Genomic DNA, 22,978 nt, shown 5'->3' with positions numbered 1-22,978 from the left:
GAAATCATGCCTGGCTGAAGAGGCCCGAATTCAAGCTGGTTCTGCATGGAAAAGACCCAAGGATGCTAGGGGTAAGGGAGAGATCATTCATTCACACTTAGACACAATTTTTAGCTAGTTTTTTATTTTTGTTTTTCTAGAGGGAGAAACCCTTGTTCCTCTCTAGATCTAGTTTGATTTGATCTTCCCTTGTGAATTTTGAATTGGATCTTGTTGAATTACTAGTTTCGATTACTTAATTTGAATTCCCTAGTATAATTTTGTTTAGATCTTGTGTTAGATTTATGTTTTCTTGCCAATTGTTACTTTCTACCCATTTCATGAATCTTGTGGATCTTTAGTTGTTAATGCTACATTGATGATTTCCATGATTAATTGTGTTGTTTGAGTGATTGTATGTCGATAATTTTTAGCAGGTACTTCTTAATTTCAATTTAATTGCATTTTGGATATGTCTTTTAGTAATGTTTACCATGTGTTTAATGAAATGTTTCCTTTGATTATGGAGTAGTTCTCTTTACTCTTGGCCTAAGCTAACGGAATTGAGTGACCTTGAGTCATTAGGTCTCATTGAATTGGTGATTTGAGAACCCTTGGTGATCAATTTGATACCCATTGACACTAATCCACTACTAATCTAATTAGTAGATAGGTTGGGACTTATGAATTGATGTGATCAAACCTATTTGACGTACTTCAAGCCTAGAAGTAGACACTACGTACTTAAGGCTTTTGAGAAGTAGACTTAATGGGTTGGTACCTCATAATTATCAATATTTGGTATGTAGACAAGGATGGCGATCTCAATTCCCATGCCTAGCCAAGAGTTTCTTTTATTATTCATACTTGAAAACCAAAATTTCAATTGCTTAATTCTAGTCATAGTTGCTTGTTAGTTTTAGATTAGAATTGTATTACTTGTCCTCTTATTAGTTTGAATTGCTCATACCTTACTTTAGCTATTTGACTTAATTTCTTGCATCTTAAGAATTCTTCTTTGATTGAGTCTTTTAGTTTAATTTCTTGCTCATAACTTGCAACCCCAGAATTCTAACCAATGTTGAAGTACATATTTTCCCATTCCTTGTGAGACGACCCGAGGTTTGAATACTTCGGTTACTTTTATTGGGGTTGAACTTGTGATAACCAATTCCTTCTAAATTTGATTCGCGGATTATTTGTCGGTTGAGGGCTATACTTGCAACGCAAAAATCTTGTGAAATTCCTTACCGACGGTATTCCTCCCATCAAATTTTTTGCGCCATTACCGGGGAATGGTTGCAACATATGCCTTGATATTGGTTATGTGAATATGTGAATATTGTAGATAGTTTACTTGCTTTCAATACTTAGCTATAGTTTAGATTTCTTTTGTATGTGTGCTATGACTCCCAAGTTTGATGACTCGATCGCAACCGAATTCTAGCTTAGCCGAGTTTGACCCTGAGATTGAAAGAACCTTGTTACACACTCTGCAAGCTAGACGGCAATTGGACTATACGGCTAGTACTTCGGCCTCTCTTGAGGAACATACCGAATCACTAGACGGTACCGAGAGTGACTTGGAATCTGCTACTTCCTATTCTTCTGTTGGCACTACTAATACATCTTTGCATCCTACAGGTGAACCATACATGGCAGAGCCACGACGGATCACTTTACATGAGCAAGGGGCTCCGGATATCATACTTCAACCTTTGAAAGCGAGGTATCTCATCCTTCATCCAAACTTTGAGTTGAAGAGTAGCTTGATACATCTACTTCCTAAGTATCATGGGTTGCCGGGTCAAGACCCAATCCGACATCTAAGAGATTTTCAATTTGCTTGTTCTACGGCTCGAAGGCATGGAGCCGATGAGGTGGCTATTATGGTTTTTGCCTTCCCTTTCTCTCTTGAAGGGCAAGCAAATACATGGTTTTATTCGCAACCGGATGAGATTGTGACCAATTGGAATTTCTTGAGAAGAGAGTTTCTAGATAAATTCTTCCCACCAGAGAAGACCGACTACATCTGGAAGGAGATCTCGGGTATAATGCAAAAGGACCAAGAGAGTTTGTATGAGTATTGGACTCGGTTCAAGAGGCTATTGGAATCTTGTCCAAACCATGGATTGAACACTCACTTGCTCATTAGTTACTTCACCAGAGGTCTTTGTGCAGAAGATAGAAGATTGCTCACCGCTTCTAGTGGTGGCTCCCTTTCAAAAAACAAGACGGAAGGAGAAGCTTGGAGCTTGATAAATGATGTTGCCGAGGCTACACAACATGTAAGGGTGAGAAGTAATCCTCTCAAGGGTGTCGTAGAACCATCCCCTCCAAAGCAAGCTTAACCAAGGCACTTGGGGATATGACCACTATCTTTACACAATTACAAAAGGAAAAAAAAGAATACTACTCCATCCAAGCCATACAAGCCCCACCCCAAGTTGCTCAACTTGAAGGTCCTCCTAGAATTTGTGGTTTGTGCTCTAGCACCACACATTACACTGATCAATGCCATCAAATTCAAGAGGAGCATGCCCTTGTCGTGGCCAATGTGAATTACAACAACCGTCTGCCCTATCCTTCTCAAGGCCAAAATAACTACTCTCATAGTGGTAATCAAAACCAAGGGTGGAGGGATAACACACAAGGGAGCAATCAAAACGAAAGATGGAACAACTCTTCTTCTCATTACAACAATAACCAATCTTCATCTCAATACCGCCATAACAACAACAACCACCAAGCCAACCAAAATCACCACAACCAAAACCAAAACAACTACACCAAATACCAAGCACCACACCATAGACAATAGTCCAACCAAACCTCTTCATCCTCCACCAATCAAGTTGATGAACTTAGAGCCGCTATGGAGAAACGGGACGAGAGCAACAAGGCTCAATTCGATGCCTTGGGCGCTCAATTGGCCAACCTCACCAACATGATTTCAAAGATGTCCATGTCCTCCTCTAACAACAACACCAACCAACCCTCAAGCTCTTCTAACCTTCCATCCCAACCCCTTCCAAACCCTAAAGGCGGTCTTAACGCCATCACTCTACAGTCGGGGACTACATTGGAGGAGATACCTCCTAGGGTCAAGGAAGACATTCATGAGGAAGAAGTGGTCATTGATGCTCCGCATGAAGAAGAGGAGGTAGACAAAAGGCATGAGGAAGAAGGAGTAAGCCTTAAGGAACCCAAGAGGAGAGCTATAGTGGATGAGTCTATTTCTATCCCATTCCCTTCCATGGTGAAGAAAGCAAAGAAAACTCCGGAATTCGATTTAAACATGCTTCAAGTGTTCAAGAAAGTTGAGGTAACTATACCACTTCTTGATGCTATCCAACAAATTCCGAAGTATGCTAAATTTTTGAAAGACTTGTGTACACACAAGGATAGGATAGGAGAGTTGGAGACATTATTCTTGGGTAGTTCAATTTCTTCCTTGATAGAACCAATTCCAAAAAAATGTGGTGACCCTAGGCCTTTTTTCGTGTCTTGTCATATTGGTAGGCGCATTTTTCATGATTGTATGTGCGATCTAGGGGCTTGCATAAGCATCATGCCACTTTCTATCTTTGTGCGATTGAATTTAGCTCCATTAAAGAAATCGGTGGCAAAGTTTGCCTTAGCCGATAAAAGTGTGATCACTGTGATGAGAATAGCAGAAGATGTACTTGTGGCGATCAAGGACTTGGGCTTTTCGGTTGACTTTTACATCCTTGAAATGCCTCAAACAAAAAATAGAAGCTCATCCTCCGTTCTACTTGGTAGACCCTTCCTTAAGACCTCTAAATTCAAGTTAGATGCCTTCACCGGCACATATTCCTTTGAGGTCGGAGACAAGACTATCAAGTTCAATTTAGAAGAAGCCATGAAGCACCCTCCCGAAGAGCATTCCGTTCTCCGATGTGATGTAATCGATAAAGTGGTAGTGGAAGTGCGGGACGAAGACCGCAACAAGTTATGCTACCCCATTGTTGAGGAGACGGATAATCAAGAGGGTGAACAAGAGAAAGTTGTTGAGGATGAACTCCATGAGCTTGATGAAAAGGAACCTCAGCTTGAGGCAAAGAGTGAACTGAAGCCTCTTCTATCTCATTTGAAGTATGCTTTCTTAGAGGACAACCAAAGGTTTCCGGTCATTATTGCTAGTGAGCTTTCTAGTGAAGAAGAAGGAAAGCTCCTAGATGTTCTAAGAAAGTACAATAAGGCAATTGGTTGGAGCCTAGCCGATATTGTGGGGATTGACCCCCGCAAGTGCATGCATCGTATATTTCTCCAAGAGGGAGCTCGGCCGGTTAGGCAACCGCAAAGGAGGCTCAACCCAACCATCCTTGATTTGGTAAAGAAGGAGGTCACTAGGCTACTTGATGCGGGTATCATATACCCAATTTCTGACAGTGAGTGGGTGAGCCCGGTCCAGGTTGTTTCCAAGAAATCGGATATCACTGTGGTTAAAAAGGATGATGGTGAAGTGGTCACCAAGAGAGTACAAAATGCGTGGCGAGTGTGCATCGATTATAGAAGATTGAACGCCGCTATAAGGGAGGACCACTACCCTTTGCCCTTTATCGACCAGATGTTGGACCGTTTGGCGGGTAAATCACATTATTGCTTTCTTGATAGATTCACTGGTTACTTCCAGATTCACATTGCCCCTGAAGATCAGGAAAAGACTACATTCACTTGTCCTTTTGGCACCTTTGCTTACAAAAGGATGCCATTTGTACTATGTAATGCACCTGCTACTTTTCAGCTGTGTATGACAAGTGTCTTTTCCGATCTGATGGAGAATTGTCTGGAGGTCTTTGTGGATGACTTCAGTATTTATGGAACTTTATTTGATTGTTGCTTAGAGAACTTGGCCAAGGTCTTAGCTAGATGTGTTGACACTAACCTTGTCTTGAACTTTGAAAAATGTCACTTTATGGTAAGACAAGGTATAGTGTTGGGGCATGTAGTATCTAGTGAAGGCATTTCTGTAGACCCGGCCAAGGTTGATGTTATCACCACTTTACCTTACCCCTCATCTATGAGAGAGGTGATGCCAAGGCATCTTAGGCGAGTTTCACTAGCATTTTTCTGTTAGTTTTAGTTGTTTTATGCACTTTCTTGAGCTTAAAGTAACCAAGAATGGTTAAATGAATAACAAAGCAATGAACCATCCAAACAGCATGATTTTTATGCAAATTTCATGAGTTTTTAGTTATATTACTTGAATGCTATGAATGGAAGATTCTCATGAAAATTTGCAAGACTTTGATGCAGTTGTTTGGATGATTTCAGGGAAGAAGAGGCTAGGCAAGGAAGCAACAAAAATCAATAAAGGAAGGTTGAATATCACATGTGGAGTTTAAGTTCTAGTTTAAGCTTAAACTGGAACTTAAACTACCAAAATCATGAAAGCTGAGGAAAGGGTGAAAGTGGCATTTAACCTCCAGTTTAACCTTAAACTGGAAGTTAAACGCCAGAAATGGGAAATGCACCAGGGAGCCAATTCCACGTTTAAGCTCCAGTTTAACCTTAAACTGGAGCTTAAACGTGTTCGACCAAGTTTTCTCCTCCAGGGTTGCTTTTTCCATTTCCACGTTTAAGCTCCAGTTTAATCTTAAACTGGAGCTTAAACGTGTTCGACCTCCAGGGGTTGCTTTCTCCGCTTCCACGTTTAAGCTCCAGTTTAACCTTAAACTGGAGCTTAAACGTGTTCGACCTCCAGGGCTGCCTTTCCTATCTCTACGTTTAAGCTTCAGTTTAACCTTAAACTGAAGCTTAAACGTGTTCGACTACGTTACCCTCCAGGGCTGCCTTCTTCCATTTCCACGTTTAAGCTTCAGTTTAACCTTAAACTAAAGCTTAAACGTGCTTCCACAAAAGGCATCACTGGAAGTGTCTGGCGTTTAAGCTAAACTGCAACTTAAACGCCACTATTGGAAAAGGTTTCTGGGCCAAAAATATTGCAGTTTAAGTTAGCTTTTGAGCACAAACATTAACTTAAACTTACTCTGGTATGAAACCCAATTGAATATCATGGTTTATGGGATTGGGCCTGAAGGATTGATGAGTCTGGAATTTCAATTTGTTGAGTCATGTGTCATTACTTGATTATCACTAAGTTGGCTCAATGAATGTTACAGAATGTGGAATAGCAGCCTCATCAAGATTATGGATCATAAACCCAAAGCAAAAGGAAAGCAGGGAGAGGCCTCAAAGCCCAAGAAACACAACAGAAGCTCAATATAGAAAGTGTATAAATAGGATAGAATTTAAGTTAGGGGAACTTTTACCTTTTCATTTTGCTAGTTTTCATACCTTTGTAATTGAATTCAGAGCTATGACTCACTAAACCCCCTTTCATTGGGTTAGGGAGCTCTATTGTAATTCAATGAATCAATAATAGTTTATCTTCTTCTTCAATCTTTTCTCTTGAATTTTGTTAGAAAGCTTCTCGATCTAATTCCATTGGGTAGTTGTCTTGGGAAAGAAACTACCCATAATTGGAATCCTTCGGAACCTTGGGAAAGGAATGGAGGATTCATGCTAGAGAAGCTTTCTCACAGTGAATTGGATTGGGGTTTGGATGGATATTGTGACATGTAATCCTACCAAATTGTGGTTCATGAAACTGTGTGGTATAATCAGTGATCGAGCATCATCTCTTCTTATGAACATTTAAACCAAGGGATTGGGAATTTGTTTGTTTTTAGAGAGAATTGGTGAGCCAAGGGATTGGGATCCAATCATATAAGATTGCCAAGCAAAATTCAATGAACGCATTGGTTGAGGAAGAGATAAAAATGTTTTGATTCGGAGATCTCAATATCTCCTATAACCCAATGAATTCCCCATCTCCGATTTCCACTTTCTCTTTACATTCTGCAACTCAATTCATGCAATCACCCCCATTCCCTTTTAATTTCAGCAATTTAGCTTCTGCTCTTTAATTCATGCAATTTAAGATTCCGCCATTTCAATTTCTTGCCATTTACGTTTCCCGCCAATTTTACATTCCGCAATTCTCATCTAATTCTTGATTCCGCTCAACTAGACACACTTCTAATCCGAATTGCTCATTCAACCAATCCTTGTGGGATTCGACCTCACTCTATTGTGAGTTTTTACTTGACGATAACCGGTGCACTTGCCGGAAGGAATTTTGCCGATCGTGCAATTTCCTAAATCGTGGCATAACTAGTTTATGCGCATCAAGGTTATGGCGCCGTTGCCGGGGATTGGTTTTCGATTGACAATTCTCCAATTGGAAGTTAACTAGATTGAGCATTTTTTTTTGCTTTGTTAATTCAGTTCAAGTTATTTGTTGAATTTTAATTTCTGCACTCTGTTACATGCTTTCTTTCTTTATGCCTTTAAATTCAAGCAACTAACTCACTGACTCACTAACTATTTGAATTAATTCCTCAACTGCTCTAACCATACTCTTCCATTAACCAAGAGTATTTTACTTGTTTGTTGCCTGTGCTGTGTTCTTGTATGACAGGTAGGAGAGGAGAGACATCAACTCCTCCATATACCGAACCAGAGAGGACCCTTCATAGACTTAGAAGGGAAGCAAGAGGGAAGAGAGTACTGGGAGAAGAAGAATCTGAAGGAGAATCTGAGGACAATTTTGAGGAAGCTCTAGATCTCAACATGGAAAGAGAAGTTCATAACCATGGGAGAGCTGATGGAAACAATGCCATTCCCGAGAGGAGGGTTCTTGGTTCATACATAAACCCAACATCTGGGAATTGTGGTAGCAGCATTCAGAAACCACCCATTCAGGCCAACAATTTTGAGCTCAAACCACAGCTAATATCACTTGTGGAGAATCATTGTTCATTTGGTGGGAGTGCTAATGAAGACCCAAACCAACATCTCACAAAATTCCTGAGAATTTGCGACACTGTGAAGTCTAATGGAGTCCAGGAAGATGCCTATAAACTGCTTTTGTTCCCATTTTCACTTAGGGACAAGGCAGCTAAGTGGCTGGAATCATTCCCAAGGGGGAGCCTAACAACATGGGACGAGGTGGAAAGCAAGTTTCTGGCACGTTTCTACCCCCCACAAAAGGTCAATAGGCTTCGATCTGAGGTTCAGACTTTTAGACAACAAGATGGTGAAACTCTCTACGAGGCATGGGAGAGGTTCAAGGATTTGACAAGGAAATGCCCACCAGACATGTTCCATGACTGGGTGCAATTGCACATTTTCTATGATGGACTTTCTTATGAATCAAGGAAGGCTATAGACCATTCATCAGGAGGTTCATTGAACAGGAAAAAGACTGTGGAAGAAGCCATTGAAGTGATTGAGACAGTGGCTGAGAATGAGTACTACTATGCTTCAGAGAGACACAACACTAAGGGAGTCATGGAGCTGAACCATGTTGATACAATTTTAGCCCAAAACAAGGTGTTTGCCAAGCAACTAGCAGAGCTCACCAGGAAATTAGAAACAAAGCAAGTGGCTGCAATACACACACAAGATCAAGAGGAAGTAAGCACTGAAGGAGGTGATTGGGAAGAGGCCAACTATGTGGGAAACCAACAAAGGCAATCATATGATCCACATTCCAACACTTACAACCCAGGATGGAAAAACCACCCAAACTTTGGGTGGGGGAACCAACAAACCCGACCACAAAACCACAAACCTTACAACCATAACCAACATAACAATTCCACATACCAAAACTCCAACCAAAGATCATACCAAGCCACACAAAACACTTACTCCCAACCATCATATCATGGCCAAAATAATCAACCTACCCAACCTAATCCGAACCAACAATTTCAAGATCAATTAAACAGGATAGAAGGAACGCTTGCAAACATGTGTCAGGACATAAGTGAGTTGAAAAGCTTTAGGGATGATGTGAGATCTACCTTAAGGAACCATGGTGAAAAACTCAAGAGGATGGAGTCTCAAGTGGGAGAGCTATCTCAACAGCCCCCAAGTCAATTGTAGTGTTCCCTAGTGACACAGAAAAGAATCCTAAAGGGGAACAAAAGGGAGTGAGATGGGAAGAATGCAAGGCCATCACTATATTGAAGGAAGGTGTGGAAGAAGCTAAGCAGGAAAGTGAAACTGAGCAAGCCAAGGAACTGCAAAAAGGCATGCTGGAAACATACCAACCAAAAGCACCATTTCCTCAGAGGTTAGGAGGAGGTGAAAAAGGGAAAACCTATTCAAGGTTTTTAGAGACATTTAAGTCTCTCCATATCAATATTCCCTTCCTTGAGATTCTCCAGCAGATGCCTACACATATCAAGTATTTAAAGGAATTGCTGAGCAAGAAAAGAGTTTTGAAGGGAGGACAAACTGTAATAATGAACAAAGAATGCAGTGCCATCATCAAGAAGGACATAGTCTCTAAGAAAACAGACCCAGGAAGTTTTCATATCCCCTGCATCATAGGGGAAACAAAAATTGACAAAGGATTCTGTGATCTAGGAGCTAGCATAAATGTGATGCCTCTGACTCTTATGAAGAGGCTACAACTGAATGAGGTGAGATCCACTGATGTAATCATACAACTGGCTGACAAAACTCAGAAGCAAGCTGAAGGGGTAGTTGAAAATGTGCTGGTGAAAGTGGGAAATTATTTCTTCCCCACAGACTTTGTCATTTTGGACATGGAGGAAAGCTACCTACACCCTATCATTCTGGGAAGGCCATTTCTAGCCACTGCTAGAGCGCTCATAGATGTAGAACAAGGAGAGCTAATTTTGAGAATACATGATGAACAGCTCATTTTCAATGTTTTCAAACCTGCATCTGAGCCTGAACCAGAACCTGAAAAGCCTAAGGATGATAGTAGCCATCTGTGTTTGGAGGAAAGCAATCCAGCAGCTGAAACTCTGAAACAGTCCTTGGAAGGCAAACAAGAATTGCAAGAGTTAAAGCCACAAGAATCAATAGAAACAGATCAAAAGGATCCTCCTGGCATAAGGGTCAATGAAGAAATCCTCAAGAGAAAGGGAAGAATTGTAAAGAAATTGCCAAGAGGGTGGAGAAACAAGAAAATTCCCACTGAAGGTTTCTCTCCGGGAGATAAAGTGATATCAAGTCATTATCTGCCAATCCCACCTGGCCTCAAAACCATTCCTTCCCAGCTCCCTCAAGTGTTCACAATCAGGAAAGTTCTTTCTATGGAACATTTGGAAATCATGAAGGAATCAAATGGGGACGTTTTCATAGTAAGAGGAGAGGACATCAAGCACTACAATCCACCCTAACAAGGGGCAACCGTCAAGCTAATGACGTTAAAGAAGCGCTTGTTGGGAGGCAACCCAACCTGAGGTAATACCCCTTTGCTGTTTCTTTTATTTGTTTCAATAAAAAGGGTGAAGTAGTTTCTGTGCATTGCAAAGAATTAAGTTTGGTGTTTCACACCAAACAATGAATTCGTGGATCAATAATTCAAAGGGGAATGTGTGACTCTAAGTTTGGTGTTCCACCATAAAGATCAACTGAACACAACAACCTTTGAATTATATGAAAGGAACAACCATTCTAAGCAATCACAGGAATGCTTAAAATCCTTAGCAGCAACTTCATTCCAAGGAGAATTCAAGGACTCAAAGAGCAGAGGAGTAAGTAGAAGACTAAGTTTGGTGTTCACACACCAACTTAAGACTCAGACACTTACCCATATATAGTTAAGCTAACCACTCAAGTGCTTGAGAAGCAAGCAACTTCATCACTCTTTGCAGGAAAGGAAACAAGGATCTTAGAAAGAGCATGAAACAACAACTAGGAGAAGAAGGAGAAATCAAATTGTTTCCTGGCAACAAAGAGAAAACAAGGAATTTCACAAGGTGGTATTGTTCCTTGACAATTCTTTAAAAAGGGCAAACAAAAGCATGCTTGTTCTGATTTAAACTGTAATTGTTGAATCTTTCTGGAATGTGAAGTTTTTAGTATGAGTGTCTGTTTATTGCTTTGAATAAAGTGAATGCCTAGATGTTTGGATATAACTTCACCTTCTTAAACAAATACTTGCCATGCTTGTTCTGTTTCCAAAAATTAAAAGAAAAGTTTGAACAAAAGTAGCTTGGCTCAATTAGTGACAAATCAAGTAGAATTAAGTGGTGGTATGCATGCTTGATTGTTTAGTCAGATCATTGGAAATAGAGTGTAGAATTATCATTTTTTGTGTAGAAATTGAAAACTGTCTATGGATCTTGATGAATAAATGTCTTTGGCCATGAAAAAGAAAGAAAAAGAAGAAGAAAAAGCCACTGAAAAAGGGCAACCAAAAAGCAAAAAAAAAAATTGAGAAAATAAGCTAGGCACCAATGGTTCGAACTTCTGAGACAAATGCCTGTGGTGTTTATGTATTAAGGATATGCTTGGATGAATAGGTTCTGAGGAGTGTTTCAACACTTGGTAACTTGGGTTAACTAACCCGGGATTATCAACCAAAAGTCCATTATCAAGAGCAACCTAAATACAAAACATTTAGTCACACAAAGAGGTGCTGGGCACCAATGTCTCAAGAAGAAATGTGAACTAAAATGCCTGCAGTGGATATGTGTAGTGCACTGATAAGAAAAAGAAAATGCCAAAGGCTTGTGCAACACGTGACACTAAGCAAACAAGGAGCAAAGGAGCTCAAAGAAAAAGAAAAGAAAAACAAAGAAGAGAAAAGTGCCAAGGACATAAGAATAACAAGAGGCCATAGCAGTGTTTGATGAATGCAATGAAAAAGTGATAATCTTACCTGATAAGAATGAAAAAGTGATACTGCAACTTTCTGCATAAAACCCTTCTGATGAACTTCAAGTGCTTACTAATATAGCCAATGTAATTGCTTTCTGTTTCATACTTTCTTCTCAAATAACTCAGGACTTGCTTAGGGACAAGCAAGTATTAAGTTTGGTGTTGTGATGCCAAGGCATCTTAGGCGAGTTTCACTAGCATTTTTCTGTTAGTTTTAGTTGTTTTATGCACTTTCTTGAGCTTAAAGTAACCAAGAATGGTTAAACGAATAACAAAGCAATGAACCATCCAAACAGCATGATTTTTATGCAAATTTCATGAGTTTTTAGTTATATTACTTGAATGCTATGAATGGAAGATTCTCATGAAAATTTGCAAGACTTTGATGCAGTTGTTTGGATGATTTCAGGGAAGAAGAGGCTAGGCAAGGAAGCAACAAAAATCAATAAAGGAAGGTTGAATATCACATGTGGAGTTTAAGTTCTAGTTTAAGCTTAAACTGGAACTTAAACTACCAAAATCATGAAAGCTGAGGAAAGGGTGAAAGTGGCGTTTAACCTCCAGTTTAACCTTAAACTGGAAGTTAAACGCCAGAAATGGGAAATGCACCAGGGAGCCAATTCCACGTTTAAGCTCCAGTTTAACCTTAAACTGGAGCTTAAACGTGTTCGACCAAGTTTTCTCCTCCAGGGTTGCTTTCTCCATTTCCACGTTTAAGCTCCAGTTTAACCTTAAACTGGAGCTTAAACGTGTTCGACCTCTAGGGGTTGCTTTCTCCGCTTCCACGTTTAAGCTCCAGTTTAACCTTAAACTGGAGCTTAAACGTGTTCGACCTCCAGGGCTGCCTTTCCTATCTCCACGTTTAAGCTTCAGTTTAACCTTAAACTGAAGCTTAAACGTGTTCGACTACGTTACCCTCCAGGGCTGCCTTCTTCCATTTCCACGTTTAAGCTTCAGTTTAACCTTAAACTGAAGCTTAAACGTGCTTCCACAAAAGGCATCACTGGAAGTGTCTGGCGTTTAAGCTGCAGTTTAAGCTTAAACTGCAACTTAAACGCCACTATTGGAAAAGGTTTCTGGGCCAAAAATATTGCAGTTTAAGTTAGCTTTTGAGCACAAACATTAACTTAAACTTACTCTGGTATGAAACCCAATTGAATATCATGGTTTATGGGATTGGGCCTGAAGGATTGATGAGTCTGGAATTTCAATTTGTTGAGTCATGTGTCATTACTTGATTATCACTAAGTTGGCTCAATGAATGTTACAGAATGTGGAATAGCAGCCTCATCAAGATTATGGATCATAAACCCAAAGCAAAAGGAAAGCAGGGAGAGGCCTCAAAGCCCAAGAAACACAACAGAAGCTCAATATAGAAAGTGTATAAATAGGATAGAATTTAAGTTAGGGGAACTTTTACCTTTTCATTTTGCTAGTTTTCATACCTTTGTAATTGAATTCAGAGCTATGACTCACTAAACCCCCTTTCATTGGGTTAGGGAGCTCTATTGTAATTCAATGAATCAATAATAGTTTATCTTCTTCTTCAATCTTTTCTCTTGAATTTTGTTAGAAAGCTTCTCGATCTAATTCCATTGGGTAGTTGTCTTGGGAAAGAAACTACCCATAATTGGAATCCTTCGGAACCTTGGGAAAGGAATGGAGGATTCATGCTAGAGAAGCTTTCTCACAGTGAATTGGATTGGGGTTTGGATGGATATTGTGACATGTAATCCTACCAAATTGTGGTTCATGAAACTGTGTGGTATAATCAGTGATCGAGCATCATCTCTTCTTATGAACATTTAAACCAAGGGATTGGGAATTTGTTTGTTTTTAGAGAGAATTGGTGAGCCAAGGGATTGGGATCCAATCATATAAGATTGCCAAGCAAAATTCAATGAACGCATTGGTTGAGGAAGAGATAAAAATGTTTTGATTCGGAGATCTCAATATCTCCTATAACCCAATGAATTCCCCATCTCCGATTTCCACTTTCTCTTTACATTCTGCAACTCAATTCATGCAATCACCCCCATTCCCTTTTAATTTCAGCAATTTAGCTTCTGCTCTTTAATTCATGCAATTTAAGATTCCGCCATTTCAATTTCTTGCCATTTACGTTTCCCGCCAATTTTACATTCCGCAATTCTCATCTAATTCTTGATTCCGCTCAACTAGACACACTTCTAATCCGAATTGCTCATTCAACCAATCCTTGTGGGATTCGACCTCACTCTATTGTGAGTTTTTACTTGACGATAACCGGTGCACTTGCCGGAAGGAATTTTGCCGATCGTGCAATTTCCTAAATCGTGGCATAACTAGTTTATGCGCATCAGGAGGTCCGCTCGTTTTTGGAACATGCAGGATTTTACAGGCGCTTTATTAAGGATTTCAGCAAGATTGCTTTGCCATTGTCGCGCCTGCTCCAAAAAGATGTGGACTTTGAGTTTGACAATGCATGTGTGAGTGCATTTGAAGAGTTAAGGAGAGTTCTTACCACAGCACCGATTGTGTGAGGCCCCAACTAGACGTAGCCATTTGAGATAATGTGCGATGCGTCAAACCATGTTGTAGGTGCCGCGCTTGCATAGCGCGATGGTAAACTTCCTTATGTCATTGCTTACTCTTCTAAAACATTGGATGCAGCACAATCCAACTATACCATTACAGAAAAGGAACTCCTAGCTATTGTTCATGCTTTAGATAAATTCAGGTCTTACTTGCTAGGGTCCAAGTTAGTGGTATACACGGATCATACAGTTTTGAAGTACTTATTGACAAAGAATGAGTCAAAACCTAGACTCATATGTTGGATCTTGCTTTTGCAAGAATTCGACATTGATATTAGGGATCGGAGTGGATCTCAAAACTTGGTTTTAGATCATTTAAGCCGCTTGAGAATTTAAAATTTGACATATTTCCGATCAATGACTCATTCCCATTGGATAGTTTGCATGCTGTGTCGGATAGCTTTCCTTGGTTTTCACTAATGGCGAACTACTTGGTTGCAAAAATCTTCCCTCCTAACTTTTCTAAACACCAAAGAGACAAGTTGAGGAGTGATTCCAAATACTACATTTGGGATGACCCTCACTTGTGGAAGAGGGGAGTGGACCAAGTAATTCGAAGATATGTCATGGAATCTGAAATTCAACCCATTCTTGAAGCTCTCCATTCGTTCGAATGTGGTGGCCACTTTGGCCCACAAAGGACAACTAAAAAGGTGTTGGATTATGGATTCTGGTGGCCAACCTTATTCAAGGATGCTAACCGATTCTGTGTGTCTTGCAATCAGTGTCAGAAGTCAGGAAATACGTCCCAAAGGGATGAGATGCCTCAGCAACCTATGTTGTTTTGTGAGATATTTGATATATGGGGTATTGACTTTATGGGACCGTTTCCCAACTCAAGTGGGTATCTATATATTCTGTTAGCGGTTGACTACGTGTCAAAGTGGGTAGAAGCAATACCTACCCTCCTTGATGACGCCAATACCGTCATTTCTTTTATTAGAAATAACATTGTATGCCATTATGGGTCACCACGAGCAATTGTGAGCGACCAAGGATCCCACTTTTGTAAGAGGAAAGTAGAGGCACTACTCAAGCACTATAGGGTATTGCATAAGGTCGCCACTGCTTATCACCCACAAACCAACGGACAAGCGGAAGTGTCCAACCGGGAGATTAAGAGAATTTTAGAGAAAGTGGTAAATCCACAAAGGAAGGATTGGAGCCTCCGGTCAGGAGATGCACTATGGGCATACAGGACGGCCTACAAGACTCCGTTAGGGATGAGTCCCTTCTGAATCGTCTATGGTAAGGCATGCCACCTTCCGGTTGAAATTGAGCATAAAGCCTAGTAGGCGGTAAAGCAGTGTAACATGGATTTCACCAAGGCGGGTGTGGCCAGAAAATTGCAACTAGAGGAGCTTGAATGTTTGAGGATGGAGGCATATGAGAATGCCCGGATCTACAAGGAAAAGACTAAAGCCTTTCATGATCACTACATCCGAAGGAAGGATTTTCAAGGTGATGAGGTCCTCCTCTACAACTCGAGGCTTCGATTTATGCCTGGCAAGCTCCGTTCTAGATGGGAAGGACCCTTCAAGGTGAAAGAGATAAAGCCCTATGGAGTGGTAGAATTATTTCACCCTCAAAGTGACATAACTTTCAAAGTGAATGGACATAGAGTGAAGAAGTACCATGGCTACAAGTCACCAAGAGAAGTGGAAGTGCTCCTACTTGAGGATGCACCAAAAGAAGAGGAAGCTTAAGCGAAGGACCATCCAACTTAAGGACGTTAAAGAAAAGTGCTTGGTGGGAGGCACCCCACCGTGGTAAGATCTTCCTTGTATATACCTTCTTGCTTTTAGCTTTAGATTCTTGTACATTTTATGACTTCTTGATGTTGTTGATTGCTTAGGAATGATAGTTTTGTTGATCTTGTTGACTTATTAGAATGTTCATATAAATTCCATCATTCTTGGTATGGATGAATTATTAAAGTTGGAGAAAATGCTTTATTTTGAATAGTGCATGAATTTGTGAGTGTTTCCTTTACTATCTAGCTTAAACACCTACCAAGAATGTATTAGAATAACCCTTTCTATGTTGTTTAAAAAAAAAGAGAGGGAGCATCCGCGCGCAAGTGTGCTGTATGCGCGCAGGCCGGTGGTGCATTTTACACTCCTGGTACAAAAACCCGGGAGTTATGCCCACTTTATACCCATTTCATGCCAGGCACCCACGCGCAAGCGTGCGTGACGCCTGTGCGCCCCTTGCCACTTAGCCATCGACGCGCAAGTGCATCATGCGCGCGCACGTCGGCTGTGGAATCTGGACTCCCTGGTACAAAAACCAGAGAGTTGTGCCATATTTGTGCCTATTCTATGCCCGCGACTGACGCACAGGCGTACTTGATGCGTCCGCGCCGATCGCCAACTTCCTCAAGCATGCGTCTGCGCACCTATGCTGTATGCCAACTCTGGTACAAATAACCGAGAGTTAGGCCTACTTTGTGCCAACTCTGTGACAGGAACCCAATTGTCCTCACGCGTACGTGCCCTTGACGCGTACGCGTCCCTCGCTCAACCCTCACCGATGCGCAAGCGCACCGTGCACGCGCGTCGGTCGCGTGAACCAGTTTTAAAGCTAGCGCGCCCTGCTTCTTTCCTTCTCTCACCTCTTTTCCTTTCTTCTTCTTTCTCCATTACATCTCCTCTCTTCTTCCTCTTCCATAATCCACCACCACCGTCTCCGGCCACTCACCGGCGACCACCACCACCTCCGGTGGCACTACATCTCTCATCTCTCTTTCTCCTTTTTCACAAAAGAAAACTCCACCTTGTTCTTTTACACTTCTCAAGGTTCTACTTCTTCTATACCTCATCTCTTACTCTCTTTGCATAATCTCTTCTTCTATTTACATGTTTCTTTTTGTTGATTCTCTTAATTTTTCTTTTAGTTGCATAATTATACTACTTGCTTTTTGTTTGTTTACTTTTTCTTTTCTTGTTTTCCATGGATGTTGGACTTGAGTTTTAATTTGCTTTGATAGATCTTCTTGTTATCTTTCATTATCCTTGTAAGTAGGTGATGTTGTATGATGATTTATATTTTATTTTGGGGACTATGATTGGTCAAGTATCTCATATTTGCTCATTGCTTGATAACTGCGCACCAAGTGTTCGAGGAAATGTACGAATGCCTTTTTGGTTTATTTTAGTCTTATACCTTTAATTTGGTGCTTCCTCCTCATTCACTTGCTCTCTTCTAAGTGCATTGAGTCCACTTTACTTTATTCTTGCTAATTAGATACTCATTGAACATGACTTGCTCTTTGTTATAGATGCTTGAGATTATTCTTCTCATGCCATATTACATGCTTTACTCACTCTTGCATCCCATGCCAAGTGTTGTGACCCATGCCTCTATGATCATTTTGTTGCACTACTTCTTTTGGGCACTACCTTTCACTTGCATGTTTTTGTTGAGATGATTCTTTGGGTTTAATGCTTTCCCTCTTTCCTTTTCTTTTTTCAAGATGGCCACCAAAAAAGGCAAGGAGAAAGCTTTAAGGAAACCAGCCACAAAGAGGGCACCCCAAAAGTCAAACTCCAAGGCGCACCCTACATTAGGAGCCAAACCCCTATCTAAGAAGGCGAAGGCATCCGCTCCTATTGATGAAAAAGAGAAGAGCAAACCGGCAAGGGATTCTTCAAGGTTCTCCAACCGCTTCTATGAACTTGTGTTCCCCGTCATGGTTGAAAGGAACTATCATGCCGAGCATCTACTCGCCCCGCCGGACAAAGTTACTCATTGTATTCTACCCCACATTGAACAGCGAGGATGGGAGTTTCTTCTGAGAAAACCACAGGAGGTCAACCTCTCATGGGTGGTAGAATTCTACACTAACTACCATCTTCCTTCTCTTCAATCGGTATACGTGCACCGGAAGCAAGTCTCAATTTTAGAAGAGCCTATTCAGCAAGTGCTTAATGTCCTACCGGTACCAAATGACATGGATGGCTACCAAGAGGTCTTACGTTAGCAAGAAGAGTTTGGTTTTGATTGGGACTCGATTCTCTGAGTCATTGCTGAACCAGAGACATTTTGGACCCATGGTCGACTCCGGATGCGGTCCAAGTGCATTGACGCATGTTCTCTCACTATAGAAGCTAGAGCTTGGGCCCAGATCCTATCCCACTATGTGCTACCTAGCACCCACAAGTCGTCCTTCACGGCGGATCTCGCCTTGCTTGTCTGGTGTGTTCTCGCGGAGAGACCGGCGAACATTCTGCTTCTTATCAAGCAAGCGATGGGTCAAGTCCACGCTTGAGATAATTTGCCATTTCCAGCTTTCGTGTCTGATTTAGTTGCTGCTGCGGGTATTCCTTGGGAAGGCTATAATTCCGGCTAAGGGCGATGTTGTCCCAAGCGGAAAATACTTACAGCTTCCTATGAACAACCCAAGCCTTGACATAGCCCCTCAGCCTACTCTTCCTTCCACCTCATCGTCACCACCACCAAAAAGACCCACCCATCAAAGCATAGAAGATCTACACCAGAAGATTGATAGACATGATCGGCGCAACTGATGAGCGGATATTTTATACGCTTTTTGGGGGTACTTTCATATAGTTTTTAGTAGGATTTAGCTACTTTTTAGTATATTTTTGTTAGTTTTTATGCAAAAATTACATTTCTGGACTTTACTATGAGTTTTTGTGTTTTCTTGTGATTTCATGTATTTTCTGGCTGAAATTGAGGGACCTGAGCAAAAATCTGATTCAGAGGCTGAAAAAGGACTGCAGATGCTGTTGGTTTTTGGAGCTACAAAAACCCAATTGGCGCGCTCCCAATTGCATTGGAAAGTAGACATCCAGGGCTTTCAAGAAATATATAATAGTCCATACTTTGCCCGAGTTTTGACGAAGAAAACTGGTGTTTAAACGCCAACTTCCTACCCTATTCTGAAGTTAAACGCCAGAAACAGGTTACAAACCAGAGTTAAACGCCACAAACAGGCTGCGACTTGGCGTTTAACTCCAAGAGAAGCCTCTACACGTGTAAAGCTCAATGCTCAGCCCAAGCACACACCAAGTGGGCCCCGGAAGTGAATTTCTGCACTATCTGCACTTAGTTACTTATTTTCTGTAACCCTAGCTACTAGTTTAGTATAAAAACTACTTTTAGAGACTTATTTTGTACCTCATGACATTTTTCACATCTGAATATTGTATTCCTGATGGCATGAGTCTCTAAACCCCATGGTTGGGGGTGAGGAGCTCTGCTGTGTTTCGATGAATTAATGCAATTACTACTGTTTTTCATTCAATCACGCTTGTTTCTATTCTAAGATATTCACTCGCACTTCACCCTGATGAATGTGATGATCCGTGATACTCATCATCATTCGCACCTATGAACGCGTGCCTAACAACCACCTCCGTTCTATCTGCACTAGCTTGAGTGTGTATCTCTTAGCCTCCTGGTTCATGATCAGAGTCTTCGTGGTGTAGGCTAGAATTATTGGCTGCCATTCCTGAGATCCGGAAAGTCTAAACCTTGTCTGTGGTATTCCGAGTAGGATCTGGGAAGGGATGACTGTGACGAGCTTCAAATTCGCGAGTGTTGGGCGTAGTGACAGACCCAAAAGAATCAATGGATTCTATTCCAACATGAGTGAGAACCGACAGATGATTAGTCATACGGTGACAGTGCACTTGGACCATTTTCACTGAGAGGACGGATGGTAGCCATTGACAACGGTGATCCACCAACATACAGCTTGCCATGGAAGGAGACCTGCGTGCGTGAAGAAGAAGATAGTAGGAAAGCAGAGATTCAGAAGACAGAGCATCTCCAAAACCTCAATCTGTTCTCCAATACCGCATAACAAGTATTATTTATTTTATGTTAATTACTTCTCACAAACCCAACCATTTTTATTATTAATTTTCTGACTAAGAATTACAAAATAACCATATCTTGCTTCAAGCCGACAATCTCCGTAGGATCGACTCTTACTCACGTAAGGTATTACTTGGACGACCCAGTGCACTTGCTGGTTAGTGGTACGAGTTGCGAAAAGTGTGATTTACAATTCGTGCACCAAGTTTTTGGCGCCGTTGCCGGGAATTGTTCGAGTTTGGACAACTGACGGTTAATTTTGTTCCTTAGATTAGGAAAAATTTTTCTTTTTAGTTTAGAGTCTTCTATTATTATTTTTGGTTGAAACTTCTTTTTTAAAATCCTTATTTTCTTTTTCAATTTTTTTGAAAATTTTTTATAAACTAATAATTGAGTTTTTCTGTTTGAGTTTAGTTTCATATTTTAAGTTTGGTGTCATTTTTACTGTTTTTCTCTTTCTTCATTAAATTCAAAAATATCTTTTCTCTTTATTTTAATTAATTTTTGAATTTTCCTTTAACAATTCAGATTTTTATTTTAAAACTTTTTATTCTATCTTATCTTAGTTTTGAAATTTCAAAATTCAAAATCTTTTTCAAAATCATATCCAAAGTTTTTCAAATCTTCTTAATTAAGTAATCATTTTAGTTTTTAAATTTATTTTTCTCTTAGTTTTCGAAATTTATACTTTAATTTCTAATTATTTTATTTTATCTTATTATTTTTATTTATTTTTAACTATTCGGTTTGTTTCTACTTAAATAAAATAAAAACAAAAATAAACTTTATTTGCAATCCATATCAATTCCCTTTTATCCATCATGGACCTAAATGGAAATGAACAGTCCAGAAGGACTCTGGGGTCATATGCTAACCCCATTACTGCTACATATGGGAGCAGTATTTGTATACCTCCTATCAAAGCAAGCAGTTTTGAGCTAAATCCTCAGCTCATTGTCATGGTGCAGTAAAATTACCAGTATTCTGGTCTTCCACAGGAAGAACCTACTGAGTTTCTGGTACAGTTCTTACAAATTGCTGACACAGTACGTGACAAGAAAGTAGATCAGGATATATACAGATTATTACTATTTCCATTTGCTATAAAAGATCAAGCTAAAAGGTGGTTAAATAACTAACCTACAGCAAGCATAAGAACATGGAAACAATTATCAGAAAAATTCCTGAATCAATATTTCCCTCCAAAAAGGATGACACAGCTAAGGCTGGACATCCAAGGCTTTAAACAAAAGGATGATGAATCCCTTTATAATGCTTGGGAGAGGTACAGAGTGATTCTAAGGAAATGCCCCTCTGAAATACTTTCAGAGTGGATGCAATTAGACAACTTCTACTACGGGCTGGCTCAGATATCTCTAGACCACTCCGCTGGTGGATCTATACACATGAGAAAGACTATTGAAGAGGCTCAAGAGCTTATCGATATAGTTGCTAGAAATCAGCATCTGTACATAAGTAACGAGTCCTCCATTGAAAAAGGAGCTAAGGTAGTATCAACTGACTTTAGTCCTCAGGAACAAGTTGCTGAACACAATCAGCAACTATCTTCTATAACAAGGGAGTTAGCAGAATTTAAAGAGATGCTACAAGAAACCAAACTTGCTAACAAGGATATGGAATCACAATTGAATCAGGCAAAACAGTAGTTATCAAAACAGATAACAGAGGAATGCCAAGCAGTTCAATTAAGAAGTGGAAAAAGGTTAAATACCTCAACTCAAAGCAGCAGAAAGCCAAGAAAAGAACAGCTGACAAGGGATGAGCAACTTGCTACCCAAAATCCCTCTGAGGACAGTAAGAGCCCAGAGAGGAACAAGTCTGGCATTCAAACGCCAGAAAAGGGTGAAAAACTGGCGTTAAACGCCCAATCCATGTCCAGTTCTGGCGTTCAAACGCCAGTGAGGGATCAGACACCTGCAAGTGCTGATAATAACTCCCTCAAGAAGGCTTCTCAACCTGCCTCTGTAGGAAATAAACCTCCAGCAACTAAGGTTGAAGAATATAAAGCCAAAATACCTTATCCTCAAAAACTCCACCAAGCAGAACAGGATAAACAATTTGCCCGCTTTGCAGACTATCTCAGGACTCTTGAAATAAAGATTCCGTTTGTAGAGGCACTTGAGCAAATACCCTCTTATGTTAAGTTCATGAAAGAGATCTTAAGTCATAAGAAGGATTGGAGAGAAACAGAAAATGTTTTTCTCACTGAAGAATGCAGTGCAGTCATCCTAACAAGCTTACCAGAAAAGCTTAAGGATCCCAAAAGCTTTATGATACCATGCACATTAGAGGGTACTTGTACCAAGATAGCTTTATGTGACCTTGGGACAAGTATCAATCTAATCCCTGCATCCACTATCAGAAAGCTTGGCTTGACTGAAGAGGTCAAACCAATCCGGATATGTCTTCAACTTGTTGATGGCTCCATTAAATATCCATCAGGCATAATTGAGGACATGATTGTCAAGGTTGGAACATTTACCTTTTCCACTGACTTTGTAGTGCTGGAGATGGAGGAGCACAAGAGTGCAACTCTCATTCTAGAAAGACCCTTCCTAGCAAATGGACGAACCCTCATTGATGTCCAAAAAGGGGAAGTCACATTAAGAGTCAATGAGGATGAGTTCAGGCTGAATGCTGTTGAGGCAATGAAGCATCCAGACACATCAAAAGACTGCATGCGTGTTGATATTATTGACTCCCTGGTAGAGGAGATCAACATGGTTGAGAGTCTCGAATCAGAGCTAGAAGACATCTTTAAAGATGTTCAGCCTGATCTGGATGAATTAGAGGAAATAAAAGAGCCTCTGAAAATTCCTCAG

At 40.5% G+C, this 22,978-nt stretch overlaps 1 non-coding gene across 1 annotated transcript; it reads right to left on the bottom strand.

Annotated features, from left to right (window-relative positions):
* Positions 1-8,064: 8,064 nt before the first annotated feature.
* Positions 8,065-8,168, bottom strand: LOC112787475 (small nucleolar RNA R71). The gene has a single exon (XR_003194887.1). It is a non-coding gene; the product is annotated as a small nucleolar RNA R71 (small nucleolar RNA).
* Positions 8,169-22,978: the final 14,810 nt, after the last annotated feature.

This window comes from Arachis hypogaea, chromosome 20 (genome assembly GCF_003086295.3).
Source record: "Arachis hypogaea cultivar Tifrunner chromosome 20, arahy.Tifrunner.gnm2.J5K5, whole genome shotgun sequence".
Taxonomy (NCBI): domain Eukaryota; kingdom Viridiplantae; phylum Streptophyta; class Magnoliopsida; order Fabales; family Fabaceae; genus Arachis; species Arachis hypogaea.
The sequence above is the reverse complement of the archived record's forward strand: the minus strand, read 5'-3'. Positions and strand labels throughout refer to the sequence as shown.